The sequence below is a fragment of the Octopus sinensis genome, linkage group LG4 (assembly GCF_006345805.1).
Source record: "Octopus sinensis linkage group LG4, ASM634580v1, whole genome shotgun sequence".
Taxonomy (NCBI): Eukaryota; Metazoa; Mollusca; class Cephalopoda; order Octopoda; family Octopodidae; genus Octopus; species Octopus sinensis.
Genome location: NC_043000.1, coordinates 132,922,965 through 132,945,915, shown reverse-complemented (window position 1 = coordinate 132,945,915; position 22,951 = coordinate 132,922,965). Strand labels below are relative to the sequence as shown.

Here is a 22,951-nt window from a genome sequence, read left to right as displayed (position 1 = left end):
AGATGCAAGTTGGTGTCGACACACCTTCAGGACACAAGCAGGGAACCTATCGGGCCTACTGCTGTGAATTGTGTTTTCTTTCGTTTATCGCCGCTAAGACATCAGGGGCACTAAACGTTATGTCCGATAGAGTGGTTGGGGGTTGACATCACTGATACAGCCCAGATCGGCCATATTCAGGATTGCTGAAAACAGAGCAGATTGTTTCTGCAGTATCTCGGCCATGGATTTGGCATTATCTTGGAGAGTGCCAGTTTCGTCAATTAGAGGGCTACAGTGAGACAGTGACCCTGCGTTTCCTCGCAAATGAAAAGAACACTTTGGGGTTGAGTTTGATTTTTTAATGGCCCCCACTCTCCTCAGCTGATCTTTGGTTATTGATGAGGTCTTCATGCATTGTGGAGGTTATATTTTTTTGGATTCAAGCAGTGCGATAGCCGTCGAATGTGTGTGTTGCTGTTGGCAGTACTTTAGTTGTTAATTTTTTTGTTTGTTCTTTTTATTTTTCTGATAATGGTTTTTCTGTTTTGGGGGATTCTGCACTTTTTGTTCACAGGTCTTGGTGGGGAGTGTTTGCACATAGTCTGTGACGGTGGTCACAAAGATCTGCCAAGATGTTTTATGGTTGGTGGAGATGTGTGTATGTGTAAAGGACCAGTCACATTTGATAGCTCGTCCTGATTGCATCCCAGTGGCTTTATGGAGATCCATGTTGTCAAATGGGTGGGCTGGAGGAAGGTCACTAGGATTAGCTTTCGGCTGGTGGAATTTCATGTTACAGAGACCATGTCATGGTCTGAAAGAAGGGTTTTTTCCACTGTAACGTTATGTATAGTGTTAGTGTGGTTACTAAACATAGGTCAAATGTTCTGATGTCTTGTTTGTGCAAGGACAAGTTGGGACAAGAAAAACTCATTCGTAAAGTCGAAAAGTGACTCTGCTGCTTCTTTGTCAGCGGTTGAGGCGGGAGTGCTTGGTTTCAAACAGTTTGTAGTCCAGTCAACACAGGGTAGATTGAAGTCTCCCATCATGAGTATGTTGCTAGAATGGCACTGTTGAATAAAGCACTTAATGCTGTTGAGGCATTCTTTAAAGCACAGTATGGGTGTTTGGGGCGGCCTATAGAGCCCAATTACTGTCAGGTCATTGGCTTTGTTGTGCACGGTGATGATTCACAGTAGCCGTTGGGATATACTATTTCCATCTGCCGTAAATGAATCATGCAGGAAAATGGCAGTTCACCCTTCCTCCTGCCGATACGATCCGCGCGGATGGTTGTGAAATTCTTCACTCTCACTTCGGCTTCCAAGTGGGAGTGTCAAGGTGGGTCTCAGTGAGAATGAAGAAAGGGATGTGGTGTGAATGGTTACCAACCCAGTCTTCAATGAATTGGACCTTCCATTTTTGTGCATTGATGAAGGGCTGACACCTTGTGCATTGAGTAGGAATGTGGAGGTTAGTGTAGTGGCTGGTTTTGACTGTTGCAGGGGCTTGGATTTTTTGGGTGTGTTAGTGGCAGCATGTGGGGAATTGGGAATTGGTTGCACTGGGGTACATAGCATAGATGGTTGAGTGATGGCTAGAATGTTTTTGTGTATCTCTTTTGCCATGTTCAACATGGCTAAAAAAGAATTTTCCTGCTTAGGGAGCAGTTTTTGGCTGGAGGTGTGGTTGCACTGTTGGATAGGGTGTAGTTTCCACTTTTGTTGTTGTTGTTTTTGTGTCTTCCTGAAAAGAATGGACCAGCATTAGTGCAGCATGGTGTGTTTTATTTTTTATGTTATTCAGGTTTGTGTGTTGGCTTGAGGCCCCGTTTCTGTTTGTGCGTCGGGTCCCTGGAAGATGAGTGAAGGACAGTCACTCAGTAGACATGTTCTCTCACGTTGGAATACCGGCAGATTTGGGACTCCGAGTTGTGTGTGTTTTGAATTTCGATTTAACTATTTGGTGGTGTTGATGTTATTGTGGGATGCGTGTTTGGCCTTGGCCGGTAATGCGTTTCTAGTGCTGGGTAGATGCGTGAAGAGATGCAGTCACTATTTGTGCAGAGTCTCTGGCGCAGTGAATAGCGGCATATTTGGGGTTCTTGTTTGTGCCGTACATATAATATATATATATACATTATATTATATATATATTATACATATATATACTATATACATATTATATATATATATACATATATATATACATATATGTATATATTACATATATGTATAATATATGTATATATATACATATATGTAATATATATATATGTGTATATATGTAATATATGTGTATATATGTATATATATGTGTATATATGTGTATATAGTATATATATGTATATATATGTATATATATGTATATATATGTATATATATGTATGATATATATATATATATATATATATATATATATATATATATACATACACCATATATATATATGGTTGTTGTTGTTTGTTGTTATTCTTTAAAACAGTTTGATTCAGCCCCATGCAACTTTCATAGGCTCGTTACTGCAACCTAGCTCATCAGGCACAAGCAGCTGAATTGCATGAGTCTAACAAGCTAAGGTTCCTGTAACAAGCCTTAGAAACTTTATGGCCTGAATCAAACTGTTTTGAATAATAATATATGTAATTCCTACTTAATGTGTTGTGTGCCTCTTTCTTTTGTGTGTGTATGTGTATATTTATATATATATATTAGAAAAAATAAAGTACTCAGAAATCTGGATGGTTGTACATTTACAGATTTTTATTAATATGTCACATGTTTTTATAAATCATATATTAGCACTTGCATCAAGAGTACTAGAGTAGATGCAAGCGCAAATATATGATTTATAAAAACATCCCGATTTCTGAGTACCTTATTTTTTCTAATATCACCTGTACATCACCTCCAAACCTTCTAATATATATATATATATATATAAAACCGCTTAGACACCCTTTGGTCATGACTGACCATGGGATTGCACCTAGAAAGTTACCCTCCCAGGCACAAGTCGGTCAAGGTTGTTTATGGAAGACCAGCAGTCACCCATGCATATCGGCCTCCCCTCTCCACGCCACCAGTGTTATCCAAGGGAAAGGCAAAGGCTGATACAGCATGTCACTTGTGATGTTGCAACTCATTTCTACAGCTGAGTTAAGTGGAGCAACGTGAAATAAAATGTCTTGCTCAAGAACACAACACGCAGCTCAGTCCGGGATTCAAACTCACAACCTCACAATCGTAAGCACGACACTAACCACTGAGCCATGCGCCTTCACTATATATATATATATATATATATATATATAGACACACACTTTAGTAATGTAATTACATGTGGCCCATTGGTGATTTCTTCTCCTCCTCCTCCTCCTTCTTTGGACTTTACTCTTTCTCCTTCCCAATGAAGAGCTATGCACAAAACATTAAACTCTCTCCTTTTACCGAGCTACAAGTTAATATGCTTCTTGTGCCTATCTTCATGTTTGTTGTTTTTCTTCTTTTTTTTTTCATCATCATTTTCATCATCTGTTTTCCATGCTGGCATGGGTTGGACAGTTTGACTGGAAGTGGTAAACCAGAGAGCTTTACCTGACTCCAGTCTGTTTTGGCTTGGTTTCTACGGCTGGATGCCCTTCCTAACATCAACCATGCAGCACTGTATCGGATGCCTTTAACGTTAAGTGGTGGTGGTGGTGGAGGGGGGGACAAACACAGACACAAAGATACACATGTATGTATATTTGATGGGCTTCTTTTAGTTTCCATCTTCCAAGTTCACTCACAAGGCCTTGGTTGGCCCAAGTCTATAATAGAAGACACTTGCCCAAGGTACTATGCAGTGGGACTGAACCCAGAACCATGTATATATCATCATCATTTTGTGTCTACTTTCCATGGGTTGGACCATTTTGCTAGGAGCCAACAGATGAGAGGACCATATCTTACTCTGTGGTGTGTGTGTGTGTGCGTGAGAGGGGGAGGAGAGAGAGAAGGAGAGAGAGAATGGAGGGGGGGGAGATGAAATAGAAAGACTAAAATGGATGACTGAGGTGGTGGATAAAAGAAGAGCTGGAGAATATAACAAAAGTGATTAAAAAGGTGAAGGCTGTAAAGAAAAGTATCTATTTATTCAGGTATAATAACCAGTAGAGCTAATATCTTTGTGAAATGAAAAGCAGAGGAATTCAAAACAGAATTGCAATGTAGGAAGCCAAAATCCACCTCATCACCACAACAGTCATTATCATTACCATAATTGTCATTATTATCATCAAGCACCACTACCACCACCACCACCACCACCAACACCATTACCACCACCACTACCACCACCATTACCCCCACTACAATTGCTACCAAGACCAAACCCCACCACTGCCGCCACCACCACCACCACCACCAACAACACTTCCACCACCCCCACTGCCACCACCACCATCACAACAGCAACAACAACAATGATGGCAAAACGAGGAACAAATGTTCCACAACTATTATCTAATGCATTTCGTACTCATCCAAGCATTCCATGTTCTTTAATTCATGTCAGGTCAGCTCATGCCAGAGCCCACTCTGATGTAATATTTAAAGTTTTTCTTTGTAGTCAGTCTTCTCAGAGAGCCTATTGTATTTTTGACCCCTCCCCTTCAGTGATGAGTTTATGGTTATTCTCTTCCTGCATACCAAATGAGATCACTTTGCCTTTGAGGACCCCTGCCACAAATGAGTAATTTAAATCTTTGTTTTAGTAACCTTTGGCTTTTCAGACTGTAGTGTACTTCTCATAATTTCAAGCTTCTTCTGCAGTTTTGCAGATTCTAAAATAAGAACCATGTCATCATCACGCAAATATGTCTGATAAGCATCCAAACCTGATTTCCTGTGCAATTTCCAGAACGGGTCACACTGAGATATCAGTTGGACATTGACGTATCAGTAAATGTATAATATACTGGGAATGATACAACATATAATTACAAGCAGTGGGTAGCTCTTGATATCTCTGCGATGGAAGAGATATCAACAAGAACATGTTTATATTTGTTTTAAGTCTTACAATGTTGTTAAAAAAACAAAAACAAAATATCAGTTTACCTTAATACAAATTAAAAAAATAATCACTATATGTGTGTTTGTGTGTGTATATATATATATATAGTTAATCCAAACATGAAAACACAAAGAGAAAACAACGCGAGGACGTGGAACAAGTATAGTATTATTGGATGCTCATGAAAGAAGGAGGGTTTAACGTTTCAAGCGGAGCTCTTCGTCAGAAACATAGGAAAAGGAAAGATCCAAAGAAGGGAAGATGGAGGAAAAATATATATATCTATATATATTTATGTGTCTCTGTGTGTGTGTGTGTATATATATATATATATATATATATATATGTGTATGTATGTATGTATGTATTTATGTGTGTTTAGGGAATTTGAATAAAATCATATCAAGTATGAATAACTTGAGAAATTTTATGTGAATTTGCCTGAATATTTTGGTGTACAGCCCAATTTAACATGTAACAAGTTGGATGTGACTATGTAAGGAAGGTAAGCATAGGAAGTCATCAGAGAATAGGCACACACAAGGAAGTTTGTTAACTGTGCATTATATGGCATCTCTAAGACAGCGAGCTGGCAGAAACGTTAGCATGCCGGGCGAAATGCTTAGCAATATTCCACCTATCTAAAAGGCGGCGAGCTGGCAGAATCTTTAGCACGCCGGGCGAAATGCGTAGCCATATTTCGTCTGCCATTACGTTCTGAGTTCAAATTCCGCCGAGGTTGACTTTGCCTTTCATCCTTTCAGGGTCGATAAATTAAGTACCAGTTACGCACTGGGGTCGATGTAATCAACTTAATCCGTGTGTCTGTCCTTGTTTGTCCCCTCTGTGTTTAGCCCCTTTTGGGTAGTAAAGAAATAAAAATAGGTATTCTGCCTATCTTTGTGTTCTGAGCTCAAATTCTACCAAGGTCGACTTTGTCTTTCATCCTTTCAGGGTCAATAAATTAAGTACCAGTTGCATACTGGAGTCAATCTAATCAACTGGCCCCCTCCCCAAAAATTTCGGGCCTTGTGCCTAGAGTAGAAAAGATTATATGGCATCTCTACTTGCAGCTGAGTATGAAAAAGAATGTGTGTCCAGAGGTTTACCAAAACAATACTGTAACAACTAACGCACAAGGTACTCATCAATGCCACATCTTTACAAAAGAGTGCAAGTCCCAAACAGGATTGAAAATTCACTTTTGTGCTGTTAAATTGCAGAGAAGAATCAAGCAAAGGCATTACTTGAGATCAAGTTGTAATTGTCATGTGTGTTGAACATGTTGAACATGTAGCTGTATTTTAGTTTATAATTAAAGATTGCTGGCACTATCTTCTGAATAAAATGATATTGGCCCATTGCTGCTGTGTTTTGTAGTTGGCATCAAAAGATCATGGGAATCATGTTGTAACTGATAAAATCATGATTACTAAATTCAGCACTGTTTGGTTATCTTAAGAGAGATAGCCAGCAGACTCGTTTCAATCCTATGAATCCAGCTTGAGATCCAATCTTTTGCTATCTAAGAAAATGTTGTATATAAAGATAAGGTACTTACATCTATGTTAGCTAATTTTTTATTTATGTTGTATAGCACAATATAACATCATCATCATTGTTTAACGTCTGTTTTCCATGCTAGCATGGGTTGGATGGTTTGACCGGGGTCTGGGAAGCCAGGAGGCTGCACCAGGCTCCAGTCTGATCTGGCAGTGTTTCTACAGCTAGATGCCCTTCCTACCACCAACCACTCCGTGAGTGTAGTGGGTGCTTTTTATGTGCCACCGGCACAGGGGCCAGAGGAGGCTGGCAAATGACCACAATTGGTTGGTGCTTTTTACGTGTTCCTGACACAGACGCCAGTCAGGCGGCACTGGCATCAGCTACATTCGGATGGTGCTTTTTATGTGCCACCGGCATGGGTATCATAACTACAATTTCCATTTGATTTTTATTTTGATATTGATGTTGACGTACTTTATTCTATCAGTCCTTTGCTGAACTGCCAAGTTAGAGGGATGTAAACAAACCAACACCAGTTGTCTCATGGTGGTGGTGGTTGTGGTGAGACAAACATACATACACATATGGTAGGTTTCCACATAGTTTTCCATCTGCCAAATTCACTCACGAGGCATTGGTTAGCCCAAGATTACGGTGAAAGTGACTTGCCCTAGGTGCCAAGCAGTGAGATTGAAACAGATACCATGCAGTTGCAATACAAGCTTCTCAACCACACAACCATGCTAGTGCCTCTCTTTCTGTGTGTGTGTGAAATTGAAAGTTAGTACATTTTTCTTTTACATTGCATTTCTTCTTATACATTGTTGTTCTTTTGTGTCAAAAACAGTAATTATCGTATATATTGATTTATTTTCTTCTGTACACCTTTTTTTATACCTGTTAATGATACTTCATAAAAAGAAATTCCGATTACTTAATGTACTACGAGTGAGTAGATTCTCATGTATGTTTGCGTAGGCGTAGCTTTGTGGTGAAGAATCTCACTTTGCAACCATGTGGTCTCACTTTCAGTTTCACTGCGTGGCACCTTGGGCAAGTGTCTTCTCTTATAGCCTTGGAGCGAACAATGCTTTGTATTTGAATATGGTTGACGGAAACTGTGTGGAAGCCCATTGTGTGTGTGTGTCTTTGCATTTGTGTTTATCCCCTCCACAAATACAAATGCAACCAGTGTTGGTTTGTTTACGTCACCATAACTTAGCAGTTTGAGAAAAGAAACTGATAGAGTAAGTAAAATATGTACTGGAGTCAGTTTGTTTGACTAAAATGCTCAAGGCAGTGCTCCAGCCTGGCTGGAGTGATATGATTGAAACCAGTAACAGATGAAAGACAAATAACCCCAGGCATGGCAGTGTGGTCAGAAGCTTGCTTACCAACTATATGATTCTGGGTTCAGTCCCACTGCATGCTACTTGAGTAAGTCTTTTATACTATAACCCTGGGCTGACCAAAGCCTTGTGAGTGGATTTGGCAGAGAGAAAGAAACTCATCCGAAAGAAGCCCATCATATACATATATTCTTTTATTCGTTTACTTGTTTCAGTCATTTGGCTGTGGCCATGCTGGAGCACCACCTTTAGTCGAGCAAATCGGCCCCAGAGCTTATTCTTTGTAAGCCTAGTACTTATTTTATAGGTCTCCCTTACAGAACCGCTAAGCTACGGGGACATAAACACACCAGCATTGGTTATCAAGCGATGTTGCGGGGACAAACACACACACACATATATATATACATATACGACAGGCTTCTTTCAGTTTCCGTCTACCAAATCCACTCCTTGCACTGGGACTGAACCCATGACCATGTGGTTGGTAAGCAAGCTACATACTACACAGCCACTCCTGCACCTAAATATATATACGTATACATATATATATATATATATACGTATACATATCTATATGTGTGTATGTTTTTGTATTTGACCCCCATCACCGCTTGACTACCAGTGTTGGGTTGTTTACATCCGTGATAATTTAGCAGTTAAGCGGTTGAGACCGATAGAATATGTACCAGGCTTAGGAAATTGAAAAAAAATAGTGCAACGGGTGTGAAAAATGGTGTAGGAAACAAATATGAAAACAAAAATACCAGGAAAGTAATGGGGAGTGGAGAGAGGCCTTTGGAAAATTCACAAGATCCAATGCTTTTCCCTCATAATTTATAGGAAGATGGGTTTTTTTTTAATGAAATTTTATATAAATACCTTTCAAATGGCATAGATTATGATTACAAAGAAATTTGTGAGGAAAATCTTTTCTGAGGGGGTGAGGAGAGGACTTGGGAAAATTCACAAGATTAACAAGATCTGAGTTTTTCCCTCATAACTTTGAGGAAAATATAATCCTTTTGAAATCACAAATTAGGCTTTTTCTCAGGAACTTGGATGCTAAACATCCCTTTGAAGGATTCGGGTCCTTTTACTATACACACACACACACACGTTATATGTATAGTAGAAGTAAGGACCAGAACCCTTCAGAAGTATGTTTAGAATCTAAATTCCTGAAGAAAAGCCTAATTTGTGATTTCAAAAGGATTATATTTTTCTCAAAGTTTCGAGGGAAAAACTTGGATCTTGTGAATTTTCCGAAGTCAAAAGGATTATATTTTCCTCAAAGTTTTGAGGGAAAAACTTGGATCTTGTGAATTTTCCGAAGTCCTCTACCCCCTCCCCATTTCTTTCTGCGCATTTTAGTTTTCGGATTCGTTTCCTACGTGGGTGTGAAGTAGAAAGATATCCATTTTCCTCGAAGTTACGAAGGGAAAACATCGGATCTTGTGAATTTTCCGAAGTCCTCTCCTCACCCCCTCGGAAAAAATTTCCCCTACAAATTTCTTTATAATCGTAATCTATACCGTTTGAAAAGTATTTGTATAAAATTTCATTAAAAAAAAAACAACATTTTCCTAAAAGTTATGAGGGAAGAACATCGGATCTCGTGAATTTTCCGAAGTCTTCTCCACACCCCCTCGGAAAAAAATTTCCCCACAAATTTCTTTAGAATCGTAATCTATACCGTTTGAAAGGTATTTTTATAAAATTTCATTAAAAAAAAAAACCCCATTTTCCTAAAAGTTATGAAGGAAGAACATCGGATCTCGTGAATTTTCCGACGGCTTCTCCACACCCCCGTTGCTTTCCCAGAATTTTTGTTTTCATATTTGCCTCCTGCACCTTTTTTTTTTCTTTACACCCGTTGCCCTTTTTTTTTTTTTTTTACAATAAATGATGTAAGAAAAAATACCTGTGAAGTCGTCACAGTCTGGGACTCTTAAATATGATCCGTAATGCTATTCAATGCCCCCACTTCCCCATGACGGTCAGATGCGCGATTAGTTTCCAGCCTGTGCAGGCCTTTTAGTGACATGTAATATTGATATCGTTGAATGTTTGCTCTGAATATCGCAGTCGACAACTGGATTGTCGACCACTACTGGAAAATAATAATATCTATACAAGTGGGAAGTGAATTAGCGGAGAGTTACATTATAGGAAGGAAGGATTAGGCTTAATGATTTAATACTAGGTGAGAGTAAGGTGTGTATGGGGATGAAAGCAGTTGGTAGTTGTTGATTAAAGGGAAAAGATGCGTGTCGTGCTGCCCTGGTGTTTGCGTTACGCAACTCACCCCCTACACACACACGATCAAACACACTCACAGATATACACACACGAACGTATATACATACACACACTTCAGTATTATGTAACTAGCTACCTACCTACTTGTATGTATACGTGTTAGACGACTAGCTACATACATACATACACGTGCGCGTAATGTATGCGTTATGTAAGTAGCTACTTACATGATTATACACACGCAAACACAGAGGCATACACAAACACATACAAGCACAGAGACATACACAAACACATACAAATACAAACACGACAAAATCTATCATGGCAACTAATTTATTTATTTTCCTTAAATAATTTATCATATTCGTGCGAGTGTTTATAAATAAAATTCTGTTAGAATACTTAAATATACGTGAACATCATAAAAGAATAGAAGCTTTTTTTTTTGTATTTATTGGTCAAATTATATTTCTTAAATCACGCTAGACGGAGAGTGTAATGTCAAGATAACAACAGGCGTTAAATATAGATTACAGTGTGCTATTCTTAGAACATGGATAGTCTTTGGTGAGCTGATTGGCTAATATAAATAGACATCTTAAAATAGAACTGTGGAACATAAATGGAAGGTTGATTCATTTTTAAACATACATACCTTCATGTATACATATATGTGTGTATATTAATATGCTTTGTGTTATGTATCCGTGTGTGTCTGTGTGTAATGTGTGTACACTTATCGTTGTATACTACACATACGTTATTTATTTATTTATTTTTTTATTTACTCTCTTTTACTCTTTTACTTGTTTCAGTCACTTTGACTGCGGCCATGCTGGAGCACCGCCTTTAGTCGAGCAAATCGACCCCGGGAACTTATTCGTTGTAAGCCCAGTACCGGTCTCTTTTTGCCGAACCGCTAAGTGACGGGGACGTAAACACACCAGCATCGGTTGTCAAGCAATGCTAGGGGGACCAACACAGACACACAAATATACACACACACATACATATATATATATATACATATATACGACAGGCTTCTTTCAGTTTCCGTCTACCAAATCCACTCACGAGGCATTGGTCGGCCCGGGGCTATAGCAGAAGACACTTGTCCAAGATGCCACGCAGTGGGACGGAACCCAGAACCATGTGGTTGGTTAGCAAGCTACTTACCACACAGCCACTCCTGCGCCTATTTATTTATTTGTTTTATTTTATTTTTTACTTGTTTCAGTCATTTTACTGCGGCCATGCTGGGACCCCGTCTGGAAGGGTTTTAGTTGAACAAATCGACTCCAAGACTTTTTTTTTTTCAAAAGCCTAGTACTTATTCTATTGGACTCTTTTACCGAACCGATAAGTTACAGGGACGTAAACATATTAACACCGGTTGTCAAGTGCTGGGGGATAGACACAAAGACACAAGCACATATACATATGTTGAATCATTCCCTACACTTTTCTCTCTCTCTCTTTTTTGTCGTTTATTTATTTATTTATTTCCTTTCAATCCTTTCCGTTGAAGAGCATAGGCCCGAAACGACAAAGACTTTTCCATTCTTCCTAAGCATCAAACACCTGCTTGTTGTTCCTTCGCCTGTCTTTGTCTTTTGTTTTCTGTAAATTTGAACAGTGTGTGTGTGCCCATGCGTGCGAGACGTGTTTCTTTCAGTTTCCGTCTACAAAATCCACTCTCAAGGCTTTGGTTGGCCTGATGTGCAAGATGCTAAACAGTGGGACTGAACCTGAAACCATGTGGTTGGAAAGCAACTTATTTACTGTCAGAGACATTATTTTGATAAATAAATGTATCCCCTCTCCATTTGAGTACTTTGCCTTGGTTGTGGAGTGCTTTGTTTTATTTTTTTTAATGAGAACATACACGCAACAGTTATATATACATATACATATATATATATATATATATATATATATATATATATATACACACACACACACACACACATAAACATACATACCAAGAGAGAGAGAGTTTGATGTATATTTACAATATACTTAGCTGTTCGGCAAAAGAGACCGATAGAATAAGTACTGGGTTTACAAAGAATAAGTCCTGGGGTCGATTTGCTCGACTAAAGGCGGTGCTCCAGCATGGCCGCAGTCAAATGACTGAAACAAATAAAAGAGTATATATTTGTGTGCGTGACTGTGATAAAAAGTTTGCATCCCAACCATATGGTTCCAGGTTCAGTCCCACTTTGTGGTACATTGGGTGTCTTCTACTATATCTACTATACTCTTGGGCTGACCAAAGGTCTCATGAGTGGGTTTGGTTGACGGAAACTGAGAGAAGCCCATTGTATATATGTGTGTGTTTTTGTCCCCCTCCACCTCTTGAGAACCATTTGTTGGTTTGTCTACTCTCTGTAACTTAGCGGTTCATCAAAAGAAACCAATAGACTAAGTACCAGGCTTTAAAATAAAGTACCAGGGTTGATTTGTTCGACTGAAAATTGTTCAAAGCAGTACTCCAGCATCACCACAATCTAATGACTGAAACTAGTAAAAGATAAAAGATACATGTATATACAAATATTATATATACTATATACTACGTATATACATACATTATATGTGTATGTATATATATAAACCATGCTAATGCCAACCCTTGTGTACAAATGAGTTACAATCTGCTGGCCATTTCTGTTTATGTGGGGAACTAGTATCAATGAGAAAACACATGGAGTGTGTTTGGTATCAGTGAGAAAACACATGCAGACAATCACGTACACACATACACACACACACACACACACGATGGGTGTCTACCAAATTTCACTCATAAGTCACAAGTCAGCTTGAGGCTTTGGGCAATCTTCCAAGATGTTGTACAGTAGGATCAAACTCCTAATCATGTAATTATGAAACAAGTGTGAGTGCGTGTGTGTGTGTGTTGAGTTTCTTTTACTGAGACAAAAAGAAAAATTCTTTTCTCTTACACTCTCTTACTCACACACACACACACACACACACACACACACATGCATATAAACATATATATGTTCAGCTTTGTTAACACTTATTGCCAACTACACTTTGCTTTTGGCTTTTGTGACTCTCACAAGCCATTCATCCACAGAGTATGGAATCTTATCAATGGTTGCCTGCAGATCAATGAATGCCGGTTATTGTGGCTTGCTCATAGCTAAGAACTTCTCATCTTGTTGTTTCACATGAAAGAAAACATCAATGGTACCCACAACCTGGCACAAACCCAAACTACATCTCGTTTAAGCTTGTTCTTTTCATTATCAGTTGTACTTTTAAACTCATTCTGTTCTTTTCATAATTTCATCCATTAGTTTTACATTGCTGTGGTTGTTTCTTTCAAGATTGTTACCTTTGCCTTTGGTGATATCACTGTGAAGACGCGTGGCTTGGTGGTTAGGGTATTCAGCTTATGATCGTAAGGTCATGAGTTCAAATATATGGGAAACTACCACCTGTATCATCTCTTGTGAAAGGTAGAAGAGTCCAGTTTGCTGGACATTGTTGTAGAGCTGAAAACGAGGCAGTTTCTACTATTCTCCTCTGGAAGCCATCTACTCGCAACACCAGAGGGCGCACACTCTCCTACCCTGATGTAATCTCCAGGGATACAGGCATCCAGCAACAGGACGTCCGTAATGCTATGATGGACCGTGAAGTCTGGCATAGCATGGTAAATTCCATTGTCTCGACCACGGTCAAACAATGATGATGATGATGAGTTCAATTTCTGGCAACATGTCTCCTTGAGCAAGACACTTTATTTCACATTGCTCCAGTTGGCTCAACTGGCAAAAATGAGTAGTATCTGTATTTCAAAGGGCCAGCCTTGTCCCACTCTGTGTCATGCTGAATCTCCCTGAGAACTACATTAGGGATACACTTACTTGTGGAGTACTCAGCCATTTACATGTTAATTTCACTAACAGGTTTGTTCCATTGATCGAATCAACTGGAACCCTTGTCATTACAACCAATTGAGTGCTAGTTATTATGTCACTCATTGTGTTTCCTGTCTCCTGAACTGCCTGGTTAAATATGTGAGCCTTATTTCAGTGGATATTTTTCAGCATTTCAGCTACTATTTCTGACTGTCCGGCTACTTTTTCTTCCTCCCTATTTTTATTGTGATTGTAACTGTACATTTATCTGTTTCTTTATTACCCACAAGGGGCTAAACACAGAGGGGACAAACAAGGACAAACAAACGGATTAAGTCGATTACATCGACCCCAGTGCGTAACTGGTATTTAATTTATCGACCCCGAAAGGATGAAAGGCAAAGTCGACCTCAGTGAGATTTGAACTCAGAACGTAATGGCAGATGAAATACGGCTACGCATTTCGCCCGGCGTGCTAATGGTTCTGCCAGCTCGCCGCCATAAACTGTACATCTATCACCTTCAGTAGCTAGAGCATCCTTTTAGTCTACTGGAGATAGTCTCTCTCTTTCTCCCATACATTTTCCACATTCAGCAGAATTCCCTTAGGTGTATCTCCATGCTTCTTCCTTCTCTGCCTCAGTGCAGGTGAATGCATTTGCATCTTCCCAAACTCATTGTTGCCCTAACAACATCTTGATTCACACTAACACATTGCTTTGCTATCCAGAACATTTCATACTGCTTATCCTTTTATTACTTAACATTGGTAAACTAAACCTCTTACTTGCAGCTTTTCTCTAAACTATATAAACTTGATGCCTACCTTCTCTTCTAGCTAGCTGATGTTCTTTCTTGCTTCCACTTTTCTTCCGGCCTTTCCAGGCTTGTTTCATTGTTATTATGACTACCTATTGTACCATTCCACCACCTTGTCATTTTCTGACTAATGCCTTGCTCCAGCCACTGACCTTGTCTGTGATTCACATTTATCTTCTATATTATAGGTACCTGTCTCTTCCTTGTCTGTATATGCCATTATCTAACCATTTCTGAACCTATGTCTTGTAGAAGGATCTTGCCATTTCCATATCTTTCTTATCCAAATTGTCATGTGTAGCTGAATCTAGCTCTTCCTCTGAAGTCACTAATGACTAGATTTTGTTGAATGGTACATTGTTCACTGAGAAATGACTAAGTATTCACAATCATTTATATATTATGTATATATTTATAATCTATATCATAACATATATAGGTGTAGACGTGGTTGTATGGGAGTGGAATTCACTTTTGTGACTATTTGGTCTTAGGTTTTATCCCATCTCATGGCACTTTGAATAAGTGTCTTCTTGTTGGGTGCTGACAAATGCCTCATGAGTGAAATTAATAGTCAGAAACTGTATTGGACCCTATTGGACCCTATGACCTCTGCCACCACTACCACCGTCATCACTTTAACATCTGCTTTCCATGTTTGTATAGGCCAAATGAAACTTCACCGTGGCAAATTTTTCTATTGCTAGATGCCCTTCCTGAATGCTAACCTTCATTTGTTTCCTGGCAAGGAAATAATCCCGAAACAGCCCAAACAGAATTTAGCTCAGGATTACTAACAAACGACACCATTTGTAATGAACAATGAAGGTTTTGTTTTACATTCAGCATGTACCTGTCAAGAAACCTGGATATGGTTTCAATGTGCACAGCCAACAAGTGACACCTTTTTAAATGAACAGTGAAACTTTTGTTTATAACCAGTATACGTGTAAAGATCAAAGGAATACACACTCAGTCATGCATGCACATACACACACATGCACTGATAGTTTTCATCTACCAGTTTCACTCACAAGGTCAACCAACAGTTACAATAGAAGACACCAGTTGTCAGTGTTCACACAATGGAACCAAAACCCTAACCACATGATTCCAAAGCAAACTTCTCAACCCCACAGCCATGCTGTGAATATATTTAATCATTATCATAAAGTTGCTATTTGTAGCTGTTAGATACCATTCTAGCGATGTCTTTTAATATTCAACATTACCTGTTGTTCTGTGCTATGCTTCATGCAGCTTAGATTGGAATGGAATAAATTGGTTTTGTCTTGATTTCTCTGGATCCCTTGAAAATATTTCAGTTTAGCTGTGTAAGTAAAGGAAAAGAAAAATTAAACAGATGCCTAATCTTATCGCTTATGATACAAATATTGAGGTAGATTGTGCCATTGAAAGCTAGACTCTTTTACTTGGGGCTCAGAACACTATTAGGAGCAAAACAAATATTGTCAATTCTTTGATCATTAAACTTATTTCTTTTGCCCTCAAGGGGCTAAACATAGAGGGAACAAACAAGGACAGACAAAGGGATTAAGTCGATTACATCGACCCCAGTGCTGATGCCACTCCATTACATTTATCAGTATTTTATTTCATTATAGTTTTCTGGTGCTATGTTGTCTATATGACCTAATACTAAGATAATTCAAAGCAATTAAAACGAGTCCTAGTTTATAATTAAATTTTAATGTATTCACTTCAGTTTTTTTCGTGTCACTGTAATTGTGCAGCATTAATGAAATTTCTTTACACAGACTTTAAAGAAATTTGTTCAGTTGTCGACAGAAGGAATAAATTTTAAGACAAGAAGAAAACTGTCAACCATTTCTTATAGACAGTAGCCTTGTCAAATGACTGAAACAAATAAAAGAATAAAGAGTGTGTGTGTGTATATATATATACATACCGTCATTATCATATATATATATATATTGGTGGCACTCTGTCGGTTGCGACAATGAGAGTTCCAGTTGATCTGATCAACGGAACAGCCTGCTCGTGAAATTAGCGTGCAAGTGGCTGAGCACTCCACAGACATGTGTACCCTTAATGTATTTCTCAGGGAGATTCGGCATGACACAGTGTGACAGGGCTGGCCCTTTGAAATACTGCTACAGCAGAAACAGAAAGAAAGAGTGAGAGAAAGTTGTGATGAAAGAGTACAGCAGGGTTTGCCACCACCCCCTGCCGGAGCCTCGTGGAGCTTTAGGTGTTTTCGCTCAATTAACACTCGCAACGCCAGGTCTGGGAATCGAAACCGCAATCCTACAACCGTGAGTCCGCTACCCTAACCACTGGGCCATTGCGTCTCCTATATATCTATATATATATATTATTTTACTTAATCAAGCATGTCAGTTGTAACCGTGCTGAGGTACTGCTATTAAAATTACTTCCAATAATTTATTTCCACAATCCTGTTTTTGGAGAATGAGGGCGTTTGATATTACTGCCCTTATTTGAGTTTGTTACCATTACACAGACTTATGTGGGATCCCAGATAAAAAGATTTTCTAGGTGGCCTTTTTGAACATTTGTAAATTTATTTGTTGTTGATCTCTTAAGTTCTTAAGCAAAGTTTTGGAGAACTGTTGAAGAAGAGTTGCTAAAAAACAATAAAACAAGAAAATATATCACCTGTTCGTCTTTTTTTATTGCCTCATATAAAAACCTGTGACATATCCAGCTACTCACATGCAAACATATATTTTATGCCTTTAGTGTTTCAGACTTTTTATGTGAAACACAAAAGCAATGAAGGTTGCTACTTTGATACAGTTTTACTGTTGATAAATAGCTGAATATATGATCATCTTTAAGGGTATGGTGAATCCATTATGTAGGAAAAACATTACTTTAGCCGGTTTGTATTTGGAAATATCTCAATAAATATTGATGTAAATATGTATGAGAGTTCAACAATTTTGATCTTTTCTTCAAATTTCCAAAAGGCTATAATAGGATGTTGTACTTGTCTCCAAGATGGAATCTATGCATTCTGAAAAGATACACTTGTTCTATAATGGACAAATCAATTTTTATAATAGTTAATATTATCATCCTTTTAAGGCAGCGAGCTGGCAGTATCTTCAGCATGCCAGGCAAAGGTAGTTATGGAGCCATTGCAGATTTCCAATGTATGTTTGAGTCTATTTCTGGATATTTATGCTCTCGGGACTTTAACCTATATGGGTTTACACAGGATTGCACCTAAGGACTTACGGACTTCTACATGATTGGAAAGTTGAACTGTGAACTTTCATGCTTCTTTTTTCTTCTCTTTCTTCATCTCCTTATTCCTTTACTTCTGTCCTCTATGTTGTCATTTCATTAATCTATATCTTTTTCATTTTCCCTGTTTGTCTCTGATGACTGAATATCATATACTCTGGGATATCCCAGAAACAGATGTAAGACTTTGAATTTTTTTTTCTCCCCAATAATAATAATGTATATGGCTTGAGATGTTTGCCTTGCCTTAATGTTTGTTGTTCTCTTTCACAATTGGTTCTCGGTAAATTCCACCACGGTAAATTCCATCATGGAAAATTCCACCAGGTAAATTCCACCACGGTAAATTACACCCAAGGACAGACTTCCAATATAAGCTGCTCCTGCTAATAATCACCATTGTTATTTAATGTCTGTTTGTCTCTCAAGTCTTAAGATGAGAGAGAGAGAGAGAGAGAGAGAGAGAGATAGTCTGAAGGCGAGATAGAAAATGATCTTTATAATCTACTTGAATTGAGATGGGATTACTTTAATGTACTTTCATCGAGCAAGAATCTATGGAAAAGACTCATCACAAAATTTCAAAAATAATATGATTTGGGATAAAGAAAGAAAAGATTAAAATTTAGCACACATTTTATTATAACAATAGGATAAAAAGTAACAGTGAGTACATTGTGGAGCAGAGTTAGGATAAGAAAATTAAATTTATTTATTGTTTCTTTTCTTGCGTGGTCAAATATTGTAACATTGGGTTTATTGTTTTCAATATGGTTTAGTGTTATTTATTACTGGGCTATCTACTAAAATCTTAACTTTTTTACTTGTTGTTACCTTTTCTATTTGCACATTTCTGATTTTTTTTATGTTATATTGCTGTAGTATTTTCACAAAGATGATCTTGTTTTTGTCTTGTAAACACTATAATATTTTTATCTCTTATTGAGTATTTGCTTTGTTTTAAAAATATCAATGGGTCTCCTTTTGATATTCCTTCTTCGTTCAGGTGTTTAAAATTTTCACCATGTATTTCTTTGTATTCCATAATTATTTTTTCTCCCTTGTATTTTTGTATTTATTGACATTATTGATATTATTTTTTGTGCATTCTTTTTTTATTTCCATATTATCGTAACCCATATAATTAATAATAATAATAATTTCACCTCTGATGAAATTTACCGATGGTGAAATTTACCTGGTGGAATTTTCCATGGTGGAATTTACTGGTCACCTTAACAATTATATATATATCATCACTTAATGGTAGTTTTCCATGGTGACATGGGTTGGACAGTTTGACGAGCTTATTGTCTGCTTTGGCGTGGTTTTCATGGCTGTATGCATTTCCTAATGCCAACTACTTTACAAAGTGTATTGGATGCGTTTAATTTTTTGTGGCACCAGCACCAGTGGGGTTACTAAGTAACTTGCAAGACAAAGATCCCTTGACCACGAGGGAGAGTAGTATTGAGGGACTGGTCTTTGTACCAGTTGATTAGAGGTTAAAAAGTATTATAGAGAGGTAGAGATCTTGCTGTATAGGAGATACACAGCTACACAAGTTGGAAAAGAAAGGAGAGAAAGAGAAGGAGAGAGATGGTGATGGAGATGTGTTGTCAGGGACATACCGTCAAGGTACAGTGGTTGGTGAATATAAGTGATTAGACTGGTTGAGTGGACAGTGGGATAGAGGAGCAGATTTCATAAGAGTATGAGGAGAGATGGTTGGAGATAGGGTAGAGATGACTGTAACAAGAGATGGTGAGAGATACAGGAAAGACTTGGAGGGGAGGGTTATGATTGATATGTGAGGGCATTGAGAGTAATAGCAGAGGTGTTAAGGATGGAGTAAAGCAGAGGGGAGAGAGCAATGACTGAAAGCACAGAAGGGGGGTAATTGGTGGAAATGGTGAGTAAGGGAAGACAAAAGAAATAGGAGTGGCTCTGATGGTCTGGGGGAAGATAACCGAAGGACAGGGATGTAGTATATGCCTATTCTGCTGTGAGGTGATTACAGCAGCTGAGTGATGGGGGATGAGATGTGGGGGAAATGCTTGATGGGCAGAAAGAATGGAGATGGAGCAGAGCCCTGCACATATAAGCATTACCAAAGTGGTTTTAAGATATCAATTCTGCTGTGGTGTATAGGTCTTCTTGAGCACAGAAAGACACCAGCCATTTTGTTCCTTTGTCATCTCTTCTACAAGGCGCTTGAGATTGACCTTCAAAGCTTCATCCCATGTCTTCCTGGGTCTGCCTATTCTACAAGGTTCCATCCACTTTAACCCTTTAGCGTTCAGATTATTCTGTCAAATATAATGCCTTTTCATTCACATTGTTTTGAATTAACCCTGCATTATCTTGTAGCTCTGAGAATTTGATGATGTGATGGTTTTATTTTGTGATGTCATTGTAGGATATGTATGAGAGGCCAGATCTAGATGGTTTGAACATAAAAGAAGTAGAAAATTTGGGCCGGATATGGCCAGTTTAAATGTTAAAGGGTTAAGTGATCAGTACTTCTTTATGCAACCACCCTCATTCATATGCATTACATGACCAAACCAGCACTACATCTAATTCTTCTTATGCCTAACTTTTCTCTCAATACACTAGCACTCTGTCATACATGTACACTGACACTGCATATCCAATAAAGCTTACTAGCCTCATTCCTCTCTAGTCTTCACATGTCGTCTGCATTTGGAGCCTTCAAAGTCACTCATTTTCAATATTCTCTGAAAACATGTCTGGCCATGAGAAAATATTAACTTACTTAGAAACAGGTGAAGATTAGCAACAAGAAGGGCATCTGGCCTCAGAAAATCTGCCTCAGTAAGCTCCATCTAACTCATGCAATCATGGAAAAGTAGAAGTGAAAACAATGACAATAAGGATATTATGATAATACTAGATCATCACCATCATCATCGTTGTTGTCATTTAACGTCTGCTTTCCATGCTGGCATGGGTTGGATGGTTTGACTGAGGACTGACAAGCCAGGAGGCTGCACCAGGCTCCAATTTGATCTGGCAAGGTTTCTACAGCTCGATGACCTTCCTAACACCAACCACTCCGAGAGTGTACCTGGGTGCTTTTTACGTGCCACCAGTACAGGAGCTAGTCCGGTAGCACTAAATGATTTAGTTAATTCTTAAACTGATATCATAAACTTTTCAGGGACAGAAAATAGAACTATCAAATTAAATTCGCCTTGGTTAATCTATTTTTGTTATGACTTTAACATAAAAACCAATACATAAACAAATAATAATTACATGAAAGGAAACCTCATGCTGATTTAATTATTATTGTTGTTACTTATTTTTAAATGCGATTTAGAAAAATAAGACTTGATATAAATAACAATAGTAAATTGATTGGTGTCACAGAGATAAGATTATCTGCTGTTACTGATAGCTGACTGATATATCATATATTAACTGTAATGCCTCATTGAATGCATTAGAACTGACTGAAATATCATTATATGATATAACTCGTGTCTTATCCAAATAAGCACTTCCTGATTATTCTGGTTGCTTACCATTTCTAATAACACCTTGGATTATTGGTTTTACTCTGAAAAAAAAAAAAAAGAAAAAGAAAACGTTTGCTTTTCCTTCTCTGAGAACAGAATCACAAAAACCTTTCAGGTAAGGGTGGTATATTTATTACTATAAAGCATTGAGTTTCATTATATCAGTTGATGTGACAGCAACCTGCAGTTTCCATGATGTATGGATGTAACTAATGACAGTAATCCATTTGTCTTCCATTTTCCAAGCTCATTTCCAGATATCTTTATTTTAATTTGTCTATGTATTTTATGGCAGCAAGAGTGATGTAGTTGTGGACAGTTATTTCTAAAATGTTTGTACAAAGGAGGAAAAAAGAATTTCAAAGTCCTTTGGTTCATAGTTTTCATTATAATATTTTACAAACAAATCTCATATATTTTAATCAAAATTTAGAGGAAATGTTCACTATTGGACTGCTGGGACATTTCTAAAATCCTTTTGCTTATGTAATGAGTAAAAGATAAGATAAGCTAATAGATCTTGATTCTTTTCAATCTATTTACTTTGTGTGAAAAAAAAAAACTGGTGAAGTGGATATTGCATTTGACTGTATTCTTATAGTTTGTGTGTTCAAATCTACTGCAGAAACATCCGCAGTAGATATGGATATAAACTGTTTTCATGGATGTGTAGTTAAAATGTTTGTTCCGCAACCATGTGATACCAGGTTTCACAGCACTGCACCTTCAGCAAGTGTCTTCTTGCCTTGGCTGTCAGTGTGAGTGGAATTTGGCAAATGGAAACTGAGTGGAAGCCCAGCATCTATATATAATATGTATATAGTATATATATATATATATATACTTTATTTAAAGCAGCAGAAAATTCAACAAAACCTGTTACTCTGAGTTTCACGTCATAAAATACTCAGAGTAACAGGTTTTGTTGAATTTTCTGCTGCTTTAACCCTTTAGCATTTAAACCGGCCAGATCTGGTCTCTCACACCAACCCTACAATACCGTTTCAAAAATTAACAGCTACCTCATCAAAATCTCATAGCTACAAGATAATGCATGATTAGTTCAAAACAATGAGGACAAAAAAAAGCATTAGTTTTGGCAGAATAATGCGAACACTAAAGGGTTAAATAAAGCATATTACTCTACCACTGGTATTTGAGTACTCTTTTTTTCCACCTTGTTTCACATTTATGTGTTTACTCCGGTATATATATATATATATATATATGGTGGGGGAGGTATGAATATGTATGGAATGGAGATAACAGACCTCTC

The 22,951-nt window shown here is 37.9% G+C and overlaps 1 protein-coding gene across 5 annotated transcripts in view; it reads left to right on the top strand.

Annotated features, from left to right (window-relative positions):
• The window catches only part of LOC115210808, a 391,785-nt gene that overhangs the window by 259,843 nt on the left and 108,991 nt on the right, over positions 1 to 22,951 (top strand). The window contains exon 1 of one of the 5 annotated variants that reach the window (XM_036502503.1): positions 21,654 to 21,790. The exons of the other annotated variants lie outside the window; for them this stretch is intronic. The gene's annotated coding sequence lies outside the window, so the exon portion shown is untranslated. Of the gene's footprint in view, positions 1 to 21,653; positions 21,791 to 22,951 lie in introns of those variants that run through there. 5 annotated transcript variants of the gene reach the window in all.